Raw genomic sequence first — 14,076 nt, 5'->3', positions numbered from 1 at the left:
AGCGTCTAGCAATTTTCAAAATGGAACACGTATAACTATGTATAATGACCTTCGTTTTCAGACAAGCACGTTTTGGCACACCGAAGGATCATCATCATCTACAGAACGAGTCTTGCGCGCTGTCGAAGCAAGACATCAGCTGTGAGAATGAGGCGGAGAGTAGCCTGCAAAGGTTCACTTGCATCATAGCAAAACATGTCCTCATACGTCAGAAGAAATCGAGCTAGGATAATTACTAAAGCAGTATAATCGTGCATATATATCTGATAGTACTAAGCTAACAGATAATCCGTGAAAGAGGCTATCGTAAGAAAAACTGCAATCAGTTATATTGGAAGGGTCTAGTACAACAGGCTAGTAATTGTAACAAACGTTTGTTTAGATTCAGCTTTGGGCAACTTTCAAATTTTTTCGGATTACATCCGAAATTTAACAAACCTAGGTATTCTATATAAATTAAACGTAGGCAGATAATATAGGTCGAAAGGAAAGCTTTCGATGTTACTGTTGAATCGCCTTTAGCGCGTTAGAAAGCGACTTCTGGTAAAACGAAAGATATTTTTTTCTACTCATTTCATCATTCTCGTACTAAAATAACGCCTAGAGCAGAACGACGTTGGCTACTTGCGTCATGTTTTTTCGTGGCTTATGTTCATCACTGGCAAAATCTTTAGCAGATAAGGTACATTTGACCAAATAAACTATTGATCTAATGATGCAAAGCAAAGTATGCGATACTATGCGGAAAAATCGTTCAGAAACGTTTTTGAGTTGTCTCACGTTAATCGTTTTCAGCCAGCCTGACGTATGGCAGTCTGCATTTCTGTATGCGAAACCAATGCGAATTTTTAACATTTTCCTACCTAAATCGCTAATTTTTGATCATTAAATTGTTCTTAAAAATCTTGTTTTTGTTTCCGATGCCGATATCGTACAGGGATTGTTTGCTCACGAGCGTACGAACATAGCTAACAGCTTGACGATGGCGCTTCTACAGAGTCCACGGACAATCTAAAATAGTGGCGCGTTTAATGCGTCCTTTAGTGCACGTAGATGAGTGGTGACAGTGGTGAATCTAATCACTCGGGTTCGTGCACGAAGTCGTTGGGGTAACTGGGTCAAATTGTCACTAGATAGAGCCTACGGTTTAACGTCACCCTGCGCTGTTGCTAATATTCCGGAGTTTGGTTTGTAGACTAAATACGAATTTCCAGCTCTGAAGCCCTAATCAATGTCCGCGAACGCTGTAGACACTCAATCATCAATTTTCTTAGGTAGGTAGTTTAAGGACTCCCTAAAAAACGGTACTCCTTACGCGCTGTAAAAGGTTGACTTGATTATTGGTAGATTTCCAAACTTTTTTTATTTATTTTTTTTCTATCTTACATTTTTATAAAATCAAAACTGAAAATCTCATCCGCAGTCAATGCCCCTCTCGAAGGCTGCACCACAGCTATACGCTAAAAACTGAATGGTAGCTCGCAGTTATGTATCTTACTATTGAGTTCTTTAAATGAAAGAAGCTTTTGTAATATAACAGGACAACAACTGTTATATTTAGCAATTGTGCATCATGGACACGGCAAGTGATTCTGCCAGATCACTTGGAAATGGGTGCGTCCTCCCCGAATTGCTCATATATGAGTGGACATAGGTGAAACTTAGAATAGAAAATAGAAAAAAAAATGAATGTAATAGGGACCAACCAGATGTTAATTATATTCATGCAACAGACTCAGTCAAATTAATGAGCTAACATATTTATATCGCCGTGCTTCTTGCGCATGCTCAAAAGTCAGAACAGCCGATTGCGAATTGTCCGTAATACCTCTTTCATCCAACCCAGGTGCTCTCTCACTTGTCATACATACGAGAAAGATTAGTTTCAACATCAATTCAGACAATTTACTTGGCCTGAAAAAACCTAGCTCGCATTCAAAATACACGTTCTTAGAATTACGTCTAAAAAGGCGACAGATTGCATCATACGCGGAGCACTATCCAAATTTTAACTCAATACAGAGATCGTGAAAAATTCTATAGCATTTAAAAGCCAATAGAGTTGTTAACGTGATGTGTAGGTTTTTCAAGGCTCTGTCGTCGCGGTACATATGCCTTTTATGTACTGGGATATCTTTACAGCCTCTGGCGAATCTTTCAGAAGCACTGGCCCGGTAGCGGCACATCTATGGCCGCTTCCGTGGGCGCTTCGCCGTTTTAAAAGCCAGGACAAACACCATCTTGCGTCATCGACAAAGCAACTCTGCAGAAAACGTTGACTTGTAGAAAACATGAAAAAAAAAAGTTTTTTTGGTAATTCTTTGGTAAAGTTGGCTCCTCGCTGTCTGCTTCTTTCTATTTTCTATTCTTCTTCGCCGATTTATTTTGAGGGGAAAGAGGCTATTGAGGTCAAATGACCCGTGCGTTAATTACGTTTCACAACGCATTAAGAGATAAAAGCATTTTGAAGCCATCCGGAAGGAAAGATAAGAAAAAAGGTTTTGGAAATTAGCTTGGAGGAAAAAACGGTGGGCGCTATTCTGGCTATGGGCCAGCGTGTTCTGCGGGTGGTCATCTGGTACGGGTCAGAAGGACGGAAGCATTCGACAAGGCCATTATTGTTTAGAGGCTTATGATGGAATACGCTGATTAGTCAGATGACAGGGTGATTTTTTTATCGTAGGTCAAACATGTGTTCACTTGTGCTACACAAAATGTTATTCAAAGATATTGGTTTATCTTATCACAAAACTTAAACTGTAATCTCGTAGGCAGCAGGTCAGTATTGGCTTGAGTTTATCTAATGATCTTGTTTTTCTGCCAGCTCTAACACGTTGACCCCAATGCCTTCCATCGCTTCGATTTCAGGGACGTCTCAGGGAACTATAGGTAGGTAGGTATTTGGCCTGATCACCCTGAGTGCTACTTTGTTGTTTTAAGGTCAGCGTTCATTTAATTAATCCTTACCTTCAGATGTTTTATTGTTCGAAACATTTGTTTCGAATTAGGTTAGTTAGAGTAACAGACTTTGTTGGTTCTAAATAGCATTTGAGCATTCGTAAGACCAAATTTGTGCGCGCGAGTATTTCATTCGAAAAGGCTATCTTGTATGATCTTGATGATGATCAATGATCAGTGATTTAAATTGTCCTGAAAGGCATCACCTGGGCAAAACCTGAGACGAAAGCTAATGCAGTGTAATATAAAACAGTAATTTCAGTAACAGTGTTTCTTGTAAACACATTCTTGAACTTGCGTGACATAAGCGTCAGGTTTTTGATAGTCGTTCTGTTAAGGGCAGTATTATAAGAGGACGCTAATCCTGAGAATCAGACCATGAAATTGATCGTTATCTTCGATCAGCGCTTGTAGAAATTGCGTTCATGATTTTTTGCTATATTATTATTATACACTGGTGCTCTTGTCAGTGTGTTTCTGGATGAATTTCTCACCCTATCAAATGCGCAATGAATCTGTCCACTTTTAAGTTGTTCCTGTTATCGAATACGATACGTTACGAACGTATGGTGTCACTGTGAATAATATTTCTCCCCTTTAGCTTTTTTTGTTTCTTATTACAATCGTTTCTTTTACGAGGAACTTCTACCTGAACCTCTATAATTAAACGCTCGTTAATACTGAGTTCATATGGAGAAACTCGTACAGACAAAATAGGTCCCTTTACGTGAATTCTCTTGGCCTTCTGCAAGACATCATACAAAAAAGTGCAACATCGTTATTTTGAGCGTCTGCGCCCGTTACTGGTCACAAATTATACAAGTCATGTACAGGTTAGGTTGTACCTAGGTGGCTGCTTGTAAACATAAACAAATAATGCAAAATAGCCCAGAATATAAGCGTTATGTCAAACGCCTTCAAAGCTGTTGGCGTAAAGCTCGGCATAGTCCACTGCAAAAGGAATTTAAGATAGCAGCGAAAATTACTGAACAGCAATGCTCTATTTGTGTTTTTAATAATGAAAAATGGCATTTTTTTTAGTCGTGTTATTATCATGCGCATAGTGTTAATACAGGCAGCATAACTTCTGCTAGCGCACCTGTTGATATTGAATTGACTTGTCAAGACATCGGTTGGAAAGAAGAGATCTTTGGGCAGAACCCACCAATCATACGTCAATCGTCTGGCTAAGAGAAATGTTAATTGCTTAATTGCTTTTGACATACTTGTCTCTTTTCGGAAGTTATCCGGCGCTCTGCCGGCCCTTTTCAGGGAGTTTCTAATGGTACCCCATTTCGGCTACCCGAAGCACCGTGCGTCAGAGTGCACCTCAGGCAACTATTTAGATTTGCATAAACAAGAGAAATTCATTGGGCAACGCTCCCCTGAGAAGGCAATGAAAAACACAATATATTCCTGTTTTTTTTTTTCTTGCAGATGTGTAGAATTAGCGTGCTCATATAGATGATCCTATGCTTACGGGCGACACGACAATCGTACATCTAAAATGGCGTAAATGTTAATATACAATAGTGCATATTGACCCGTCTGCCTCTGTCAATAGTAATCGGGCTTTACAGTGCAGCAGATGGCAGTATTTCTGTTCATGTTCGCGTGTCAACAAGCAGCTTACCTCCAACCATTCGCATACGCCGAAGCTCCCACTTCGACGGCTATAAACCTATAACACCCGATACGTTACTAGCATTTAATGTTTTTTTTTTTTAAAATTTAAATTTAAATTCGGAATCATCATCGGATTCCGAAGTAGCCTAGCTATGAAGTAAACGATCTGACTTCGAAACAGAGTCTTCTACACGTTACAAGCTGCGCAACGCTCCCATTATGAGCGAAGGTGTTAGCTTCGCGTTAATACGAGTGATTCTATAATGACAACAGGCATACGTAACATGAATACGTTACTAGCATGAAAGGAGTAATACCGAATGCTATGGTATGAATAGAGACCCAGGGCGATAACGTTAAACGTATTGTACAGTAGAGACGTGAAATACTGAAAATGGATACTGCTATATGGTCTCGTCGGAACCGCATGGTGAGCCATTATCTGCTATGTCAAAATGGCTGATTGCTTGTGGGAAGCAGTTCAAGGAAGAAGAGGAATCCAAGATGTTCTGGACGAAAATTGAGCAGTGTACAGCGTTCGATTTAAAAAAAAATGAATTTACGTTAACTTTAGGAAACAACGAATTTTTAGCTAGAATCTTATCGCCAGCAGTAAGAACAGCTACAAATCTAACGTGATAGTTATATTGAAACAGATTTTTTTATTTATTACGCAATATGATTTTAATTATGGCTTTTATTTGAGAGGATTACTGCAGACCAGTTTGATTAAGGCTAACAAGAAGGGTGGGTTTTTCCCCCATTATATTTTAAACTTTGAACGCAGCAAACCATAGCGAACATAGCGAGCCGCGAATATATTAGCTAATATTTATTTTAACCGCAATGTGCAGCTATATAAAGCCCGAAAACGACCCAGGACCTGTCTGACCTAGTATTTTCCGATACGATTTGCACATCCTGAGTGATTATTTAAACAGCTCTCTGATAACAGAGGAAGGAGTGATAACACTCCTTCCTAGAATTGTGATTTGAACATAGGGCTATAGGATTCAGGATGAGCTTCATAATGAAAGTTTCTAAACGTGTTGAAAAATGAATGCTTCACTTGAGACGATATGTCGGTGATAGCGAGTACGGGAGCTCCTGATTAGAAAATGATCGTCATTAAGAAATAGACGCCCTCTAGAAAGGCACTAATATTAGCGAATATCATCGTGAGAGAAGACTTCGAGACAAAAACGAGAGCAACGTTAGTATTAATCCCATCGCAGAAGCCAACGAAAGCAGGGAACATACTATGACGACACGATAGGGACAATGGCACGTTATTCCTGCTAGCTTACGCTATGTGATTTCGAACATTACACGGCGTATAGATAAATAGGCTAAGAGGAGAATTCGCCAGAACCCTTAACCAATTCCTCACTAGGCATGGCCACTTTTGGCGTACCTGAAGAAGATAAGGAAATACCCATCGGTCTAATGACTGCATAGCGAAGCAAAAAAAACACGATGATTTAAGTACGCCCTGAAATTCCGCCCAGCCTTCCAATTTGCGAGAAGTACATATAAAAGGTAAAAATAAAGATCCTTTTTCGCAAAGGTCTATACGGGAACATCATCGAGTCGAGAGATCGATAGAAGGTCAAAAGGACACTAGCCAAGGACTCGTGGAAGAAAACAGTCCTAAAATAGAACTAGGGCTGGGCAATACGTCGTCTCGAACAGCCGGCCGGACTGACATAGTGCAAAAAAGGGTTACCTTTTTACAAAATGAAGCGCGTTTGATGGTACGACGGCTCGATCCAGGCGACCTAAATCACTTAGCCTATTAAAGTCTGCTTATAATGCCCTGCTATTATTTCATAAGAAATTTTATACAGCATTGAGCGCGTGCCAGACCTTGAGGCAATTACCCATAAATAACTAGTATAAGTGCGTCTTCTCAAGAACTCTGAGAGGACTTCGAGATTCACGAAACTAAGCACACGAATCCAATACGTAAAAAGCATAGCGTGCATGAAGTTTCGCTCAATAGCCTAAAAACGAAGACCAATAACTGTTTCGTGACAACGGGTTGTTTATCTTAAGTGAAGATTCTAATGATTCGTAAAAACGCCGTATGAAGTGTCGCTCTGCATGCTAAATTAGGTCGGCATCGTAGTACCTAACAAGTATCATTTGTCTAACACCAGAATTAAGCACTACTTTAAGGTGTAAGTAAGCCGTATGCTTACGCTTAGTCTCGAGGTACCAAGTAGGCAAATTCATTGCAGCATCACGTGGACAATGAGGTTCCAGACTGTTTAGGGCATCGATCTTCTTACTTCATTTGTTATGACAATCATTACGATATGAAGCAGCACATACAAACAGTGTATGTAGTGTTGTCACCTATATACGCTTGAATGTTTTAACAGTTGTGTTGACATAGGTCCAGTATAAAAAGAACAAGACGCTGATTTACTTCCTAGCGCCAGAATACTACTCGAATTTTTAATTGCCGTTCCACCTGATCCAGTGAACAGTCTATTTCGACGATGTTCCTTTTTCCATTGCTATTCGGGAAACCATAATTGAACATTTCCCATTGGACGAGTGTGTGTATGAATGCACCTATAATTGAATAGGTCGATACACAGTTTGCCGAGACCTCTCGGCACAGAGAGATAGTCGTTAATACTCGACGTAAAAAGTCTATCACGTATGACTGAGGCGTGACCATCGGCCTATGGTTATTAGGCCTTTACGATACAGACAATTTGGTTTCTTAGTGTTCTGCTTAGGACGGATATTATCCTATCCTACCCAGACAACAATCTATAAGTGTCACGCTGAGTTTACCTGCTAACACCTCGTTCGTATCGAAGGGCAATCACGAGAGAGGAGCTGTGCCCCGCTTGACTTGAGTAAAGTAGATGAAAAAAACTAGCATGAAAAGAATGATGTTGTACGGCGAACAGGGGATCCCATCAAGCTGACAATAGCTTAGTTTTCTGGTTACAGCAGGCTTGCTGCATCTCCCAATCTGCCCCAAGGGTTACTGTTCTAAACAATGTTTACCACAGGAACTTTGACGTCTCAGGGAGGTGACACGGGTAAAAGCACAGTACGATAATGGAACAATAGTGCTTCCAGTTTTGCGTTTGCATAGATAGAGTGGAGGATCCGTCTAGTGCTTACAAGCGCCAGGCAACGTTTACGTTCGTCAGGTGAGCTAGCCCGCTGGGTACGAACTTTTCGTACTTCACTATGTTGTTTGCTTATAGATAACAATATAATAGTATGTCAAGTAGTGTTTGACATATATATATATATATATATATATATATATATATATATATATATATATATATATATAACAAAGAAAAAAGAGGCGGAAACACATTGTAAGTGGGTGAATGTAGGTTTTGATCAAGAAATTGGCTTTGAAAGCGGTCGGTTCCACGCTCGAAACGTTAATATGACCAATTAAGCTATGTTATGATTGTATTATGTGTTTCGCAATGTCTCGAGCCGCTCACTATTAGGAAAAGTTATTATCACATGTCATCTATGAGGTCTTTTGGCCACATCCTTGCGGCAGGACACTGATGAAAGCGACCCCGATACCTAGATCAGTCAGTGCACTGTTTTATAACTGACCGGCACGAGAATATGATTATGTATATGCTTTTGCTATATCGGCGCGTTGTAGGAACGTTATCTGATCAAAGTTGTTGCTTGCCACGACACATCTCAACGCTAAACTGAGGGCAGGCTCCTTTTCCTGAAGCTAGGACACGAAATCTAGGGAAATAAGGAAACGAAAGTCTAGCTTAGGACGTTAGGTTAATTTTTGTGTCTTCAGGAGGTTTACGCTAATCGTTATGGTGGAATACCCATTAATATATCAGCCTTATATGTTAGTAGATATTGGCGTTATTGAAATGTGTATGTTTAAATGTAATACGTTGAAACGACATAACGAAAGACCACACTAATCTTTCCATCTACAATTTTCCATTTGCATCATATGGTTTAAATGCTTTTATGACCGCACTTTTTATAAAACCACACAGGCTTTGCTTGCGTGACCTCTTCGATGCAATTAATCATAAAGCATTCGAAACGTCTCCGTTTTTCAAGATCCTACCATTCGATGTTTTGTGGCTCGGAACAGCCCGATCTTTCTGTCGCCACTGTGAGCTCTTCATTATCGAAGAAGCAGAACAAGGTTATATTCTACTATATATGAGTAGTGAATAGTACTTTTCTTTGCAGGCCTTTTAAGAAGCATCAGGTACTAGTTTCATCACCGATCTGCTTTTTGTGATGCTTTTGTAATGTCTCAGTCAGAATTGGTTCAGCCATATTACCTAAAAGCAGACACCAATAGCAGAGGAAATTTTTCATAAGTTATACAACTAACTTGCTCCTTCTTATACTTCTTGACTAAGGATAGATTTATTTGGCTCACGATTTCAGAGAACCGTTACGGGTGCAGGCGTGCTCTCAGTTCTAGTCCAATATGATCTGATCCGATAATCTTTGTTTTTATGAATGATCAACTGATTAGAACATGCTAACTATGGTTACATAGCATGCTATCAATTAACATCCACATTAAAACAATTGGGATACGTAGATACTGCGACTATAGGCAGCTACCTAGCTGAATTTACAGAAGCGTAACGCAGAAGTTAAACTCTGCCACCACACTGATTACTCAGCTTCCGATTTCTGCAGCAGAGTAAGAGCAGTCTATTCGACACTTAAAGGCTGGTCGATAAATGACATTACGTGTAAGCAACGGAAATTTTTATGGTGATCGATAGAGCAGTCGTGTCTATGAGCGAGAACGTTAAATGTGGTTCCTTTAGGCGTTGCTCAGTAAGCAGAAGCTTTTCGGTCAGACGGGTCAATAGCCCATATTATTATACCATTGATTCATCGCTTTTCAGCGTATGGCCATTTTATACAGGAGACCTGAAGGTAATCTATTTTATTTTCCCGTTCATTGTTCCCTCTTGTAGTCGCCGAAGTGAGTATTGAACTCTTTGGTTTGAATCTAAGCTATACTTTACCAGCTTGTGTTCGATCTATCCCATCTAGCGCACGTTGGCTTTGGCGAAGAGCAGAACCTTTAGGTGGATAGCATCCAGTTGGCTGCTGAAAAATGACCTCCCTTAGGGTATGTGCTTTCCTTTTGGAGGCTGCTGAAGGGTGAGAAGCTGTAGCAAAAACGATCGTCTACAACAGAACGAATACCATCGTATGAGTGGTCTGGGTAACCTAGGCCAAAACTAACATGCACGCACGCCGACCCTGGGGATGCTTCGACCTAATCAAAGAGCCCGCCGCATATAAATGGGAAAAGCTGCTTCAAGGAGGGGCATATTTCTTTTGTGAAGAAGAGAGCAAGTATGCACTCATCAATGCTAAGAAGAGGCTAAGTAAGTTATGGCTTCTGCTCACGGCACAAGACGGAAAAAGCAAAGAGGTGAGGGAAAATCGAAGAGGAGATCTATAGTCTCGGACTATCGACAGAAAACAATGGCACGGAAAACATCCGTGAACACCGTGTAATGAGAAATTGTGGTTTAGAGGCGTTTCTTGATGTCGAGCGAATTATCACTAAAAAATTTAGTAATCAAAAAGACAACAGGGGACGCTCATGCTTAATGAAGCGTAAGTTTAGCAGAACTTTCCATTCAGATGTGCAAAAAGTGGAAGCAAACACGTAGGAAGTCAGCAAGAATTTGATATTTCTGCTTGAAACTGCTGAACGTGAGAATTTTTTTAGTCAGTTAGCCGATCGTAACATCTTTTAGGTAGCCGGTAAATGGAACACTTTAACGTAACGGAACGTTTCACTATTTGAACAAACAGCTAAAATGAACCCCCGCTAAGATATGCAATTTTATCTTGACTAATTTGAAATTAACTATACTAGACCCGTAGGCCTGAGAAGGCTACTGTTGATAGTTAATGGATGTCATTTGCTTCGTGTATATGGGGTGTAATGTACGGTATCATATTGCTAGATAAGTTGTTGCGGTTTTTTTTTTATTTCATTATATATAGTCTCATATAGTCTTCATTTTCGTTCGTGGTTCTGCTCAAAGCTTTCCTTTAACTTACATCGCTTCGTCTGGGTTACAAAATTTAAAGTAAATGCGGACGGAATTTAAAGTAAATGTTGAGACGAAGCTGGGTCTTGACGTTAAATAGAAAAGAAGTCAAAGACTGTTTGTAGGGGGATTACTTCATTTCTTCATGGTCATGACACTAGTGGCTGTTTCCCAACGCGTTCCTTTCTATTATCATTCGTTAATAGTATTTTTCTAAGTGTCTTAGAATCGTCTATACATTGGAGGGGCTCCTTAACGTTTTGCTAACTATATATTCGATACTGGCATTAGATATTGCTTGACACGGCTGGCCCTGAGCACGAGACAGGAGGGGCTTAAGCCCGCCTTCGAACCCCTAAACAACTCTAACGTGTTCTTACATTTAGAAGACAAACACAACATCGCCAGGCCATTATCATTTCTTGGTAGTTCTCGATCCCCTCTTAGAACCACAAATACGACGTTTGTTTTTTAAACAACGAAACAGGTCTGTCTCGTCGCGGAAACATTTAGACTTTCCGTTCAACCGAAAAACGTTCTTAATCAGAAGGAATCCCATAAAACAATAAATATAAGATAATAACTAAGAATAAGTAGAAGGATACCGGTAAGCAATTATCCATTTAAGAGAAAAATTAAACAATGACTTAAATATGAAGAAAACGAGAGAAATAAGGTATTTTATTCCCATTTCTACGCTTAAAGAATTATTTCTCTCCCATAAAAGAATAGTTTTGGTAGAAGTCTGTGGCTTTTTTCTGGGGTCCAGAATCAACAAGAAACAAATCAACTAACTCCTCTGACAAAAACAGCTTCTACAACTCGTCTTGCCGCTGCTGCTGCTGGACGTAACCCCCAATTGAAACGTCTGACGACAAACGATACAATGAAATGCTCACTATACGAAAGTAAAATTCACTGATAATATCAATGTTAAAATACCTTTTTCTCCGTATGCGCCAGGATTGGTAAATATATTTCTCGTGCGGAACACAGAATCTGGTCTGCTTTGCCACAGGCTGCGTGTTATATTCTATGAACTTCTTTCTACTAGTGTAGGAGTTTGCATTAGTTAGACTATAAACATAAAAGCATTATAACAAGCTGGCATATAGCCCCACCAAGGCGCCTCCGAAGTCGTGCCCCGCGTGATTCGTGCCAAGGCCCAGTTTTTTTTTTGCCTGTGTCGAACAGCAAATCATAATAGTACCAACGTTTATCGTCATCTCCCGTAAATTGTTATACGGAAATATATTAGTTTTCGAAAAATCCACTCATGTGAGGACGGTGGTTTTCTCTAATTGAATATATTCAATATTATTGCTGTTTCAGCCAGGCAAATGAGCACGAGTGATTTGCGTAATTTCCGTTTTACGAAAAAAGCCGGGCAACGTGTATGGATGAAACCACAACTGTGAACTTACATAGTTTAGCTAACATTAGTACGATCTTTTTTTCGTTTTCTTTGACACGGAACTATATTGTTGTAAAATTTTAGGTCGGTTAGGCTCGTTTGTGCTATGTAATTTAGTCACTTTTCATATAGATTATAGGATCGAACCTATATGGCTAAACGCAGCCAAAGTTTTCGCCTTCAAAAGATGCCATATGACCAGCCTGAGCTGTCGAGTTCGGCGGAAGACATGGTACGTATGTACGCAAACGTCACATCTCGTAAATTTTTACCGCGCAGTGCGCCTATAAACAATTTATATATTGTACAATCGAGCACCTGGAATAGGACAACCCTTTTATTGGACTAACTATGCTTCTTAACGAAGTGCTACGCTATTATATTTTTGCTATCGGTGCACACAGTCTTTCTTTCTTTCTCATGAATTGGATTAAATCATGATAGAGGAGGCTGAAGCTACACAGGCCAGAGTCAGCTTAACGATATCGCTGAATAGATTGTAGGAAGGAACAGAAATCTACAAGTGTATATCCGTTAAAGGCTTTTCTATTATGTGAATGTAGAAATGGGCCGACTGAAGTTCGTTCATTTTTCAGAAAATATCTGTTAGAGGCTCCTATATCAGTTCTGCTGTATAGCGTAACGCTGAGTTTTGAATAATGCATCAATTGAGATGATCTACAGCGACAACGACCAATGGCTTCATGCGTACTATTGTCGAAAGATAGTTACATCAAAAACAAAAACTATATAGTTACTGTCGGTAGTAGTGATTATTACCGATGATTGACTATCCGCAATATGGTGCACATGCCGGCAATGTTTCCCTGGCCAAATAAGGCCATGCATCAATTAAGAAGCTGAAACCTGTTGCGGAAGTAGGCATTCGTCAGACATTATTAACAGCATTGAGATATGGTACAGCGAATCAGAAAACCCTATCATTTACCTAACATATATGTACACACGGATTCCTACTACTTTGAAACTAGTTGTTTATTATAGATTTGCTATAAAATTAATTAACATTAGCGATGTCCGATGCGGGAAATGTAATAAATCCATATAGCGTCCCGGCCCATATGATATTGGTGTTGGTTATATTGTATGATTTCGTATAGTGATTTCTATAAAATACGTAATCCAGTGTCAGGTTGTGCCTTTTAAACTGCAATTTTGGCACGGGCTAAAATATAATAGAAAAAAACAGAGCTTCCCTATCGTTCAACAAAAGTTTGAAAAATGATAAGCAATATACTCTTGAAAATAGCCACCTTATACAGTCCCAATTGTTCGTATATATATATATATATATATAAGATACGCTCTTGTATTATGATAATAGTATACCAGTGTTCCATTCTGCCCAAGTGAAATTCGTTATCTAAACCAAAGTCCTCCCGGATGCGTGGTGAAAAAGACTCCGGCGGTAAATTCGAGTAGTTGGCAGCAGTCACCGTACCAAGGTCCAATTAAATTTGAAATACCTCAATTCAAAAGATCACCAAAATCCATAACGTGTTGTGTTGTTATCGCTTCCTGGATGGAAGGCCCGGACTGACTTAGAGGTAGTTCATTTCAAGGAAACAGTGTCGCTTCTGACCTCAGCATTTCGAATTTTTCTGTCCCGTAAGGCGTTCCATCAAACGGCTGGCGGCCAGCGCGAAGCAGAGTTCGGATCTAGACCATAACGGATCTCTAGGATCAGCAGGCAAAGGTGCGTCACCCACAAAGTCATAATGAGAACATGGGCACCTGGCTTCCTATAATTCAAGGTATTGACCTTTTACATACCAACTCCCCACTAACGTTAAGTGGCCGTGTGTGTGTGTGTGTTTTTCTGTCATTTTTTCTGTCACTGTTTTCCTTTGTTTCCGAAAGCTCGTCGTTCGTATTCGTATTACGCTTAGTAGGCTGTTATACGCTGACTATAGTCAAGTGACTCACTACAACAATGTGCAATCTTGTACAAACAGTGTAATTTTACCTAGTAAATCTGCC

At 39.8% G+C, this 14,076-nt stretch overlaps 1 protein-coding gene across 2 annotated transcripts in view; it reads left to right on the top strand.

Moving 5' to 3' along the window:
• Nucleotides 1-14,076, top strand: part of LOC111243973 (uncharacterized) — a 74,447-nt gene that overhangs the window by 41,215 nt on the left and 19,156 nt on the right. The window contains exons 2-4 of one of the 2 annotated variants that reach the window (XM_086978937.1): nt 62-306; nt 12,208-12,307; nt 13,710-13,792. The gene's annotated coding sequence lies outside the window, so the exon portion shown is untranslated. Of the gene's footprint in view, nt 1-61; nt 307-7,415; nt 7,761-12,207; nt 12,308-13,709; nt 13,793-14,076 lie in introns of those variants that run through there. The other variant, XM_086978938.1, reaches the window with a different exon arrangement.

The sequence above is a fragment of the Varroa destructor genome, unplaced genomic scaffold (assembly GCF_002443255.2).
Source record: "Varroa destructor unplaced genomic scaffold, Vdes_3.0 BEIS01000002.1, whole genome shotgun sequence".
Classification (NCBI taxonomy): domain Eukaryota; kingdom Metazoa; phylum Arthropoda; class Arachnida; order Mesostigmata; family Varroidae; genus Varroa; species Varroa destructor.
Note: the sequence above shows the minus strand (reverse complement) of the source record. Positions and strands in the feature narration are given on the sequence as shown.